Genomic DNA, 1,283 nt, shown 5'->3' with positions numbered 1-1,283 from the left:
CTGGAACTCACTCTGTAGACCAGGCTGGCCTCAAACTCAGAGATCCGCCTGCCTCTGCCTCCTAAGTTCTGAGACTAAAGGCATGCGCCACCAGCACCCAGCCATTTCGATGCTCTTAATCTTGGGACTGTTTCAGCAGTGGGACTTCAAGAATAGCCTAACTCCCTCCCCAACACTGCCAGCCCCGTAGCTCCAAGCTTTCTGTGCTCTGGTGATAAAGACACAAGTGGTAGTTTTTCTGTGTGTCACTTGTATGGAGAGTCCCAGGGCTGGGCCCTTTAATCAGCCAATGAATAAGTCTAAACATTTATTCCCTTGTATTTGTTTTAAAAGATAACACCGGGCCACGAGGACCTTGGGAGAGACACTGATTGCTTCCTAGGGTCTCTGACTTTGTCAGTTAGAGTTCAAGGTCCATGCAGCTGATAATGTATCAGGAGAGGCCAATGAGGAAGATCGAGTGCTGTTAGCTCTTCCAGAGCCCCATAGATAGAGTCCACAAGTACCACGAGTTCATAAAAGCTTGGCTAAGCAAATAACCCCTATTTCCTGTCCACGGTGACTTTGGCTGAGGCTGCCTGGCAAGTCAGGATTTGGACTCCAGGAAATTACATTTCAGTTGGGACTGCATTTAAACCCTGTCTTAAACTGACCCTTAAAAACAAACAAACAACCCCACAGATGTAAATCTCAAACTATAGCAGCCCAGAACAGAACTGGGTTCCAGTTTCCCCAGGAGGGAAGAGGGAGTCCACCTACTGCTCATGACCACCTGACTCTGGTCTGTAGTCCGTGTCTTTTATTACAGTTGTTGGAAGGATGACAGTATTCTTAGAGGTGGAAAGTGCTTTTTAATTATAAAAGACTGTCATACGCATCACCTTAGTAAATCACGGCAGTCTTGGGAAATAGCTTATAGTCTCCATTTAAGTTGGAAAAACCTGAAGGTGGCATGGTGACAAATACCTGTCACCCTAGTATTGGGAAAATCAGGAGTTCAGGCCAGCCCGGAATAGACTGAGTTTCCCAGAGAACCCTGGGATGTGTAGAGGGAGCCTTTCTCAAAACAAAGCCGAGCTGGTGGTAGGATCAGGAGTTCAGTCATCCTTGGCTACATAGTTTGAAGCCAGCTTTTTATCTTTAAGGCTGGGCAGTGGTGGCGCACGCCTTTAGTCCCAGCACTCTGGAGGCAGAGGCAGGCAGATTTCTGAGTTCGAGGCCAGCCTGGTCTACAGAGTGAGTTCCAGGACAGCCAAGGCTACACAGAGAAACCCTGTCTCGGG

At 48.1% G+C, this 1,283-nt stretch overlaps 1 protein-coding gene across 1 annotated transcript in view; it reads left to right on the top strand.

The window, feature by feature from the left end:
* Fblim1 (filamin binding LIM protein 1) overlaps positions 1 to 1,283 on the top strand; it is a 25,805-nt gene that overhangs the window by 23,663 nt on the left and 859 nt on the right. The window lies entirely within an intron of this gene.

This window comes from Mus caroli, chromosome 4 (assembly GCF_900094665.2).
Source record: "Mus caroli chromosome 4, CAROLI_EIJ_v1.1, whole genome shotgun sequence".
Lineage (NCBI taxonomy): Eukaryota > Metazoa > Chordata > Mammalia > Rodentia > Muridae > Mus > Mus caroli.
The sequence above is the reverse complement of the archived record's forward strand: the minus strand, read 5'-3'. Positions and strand labels throughout refer to the sequence as shown.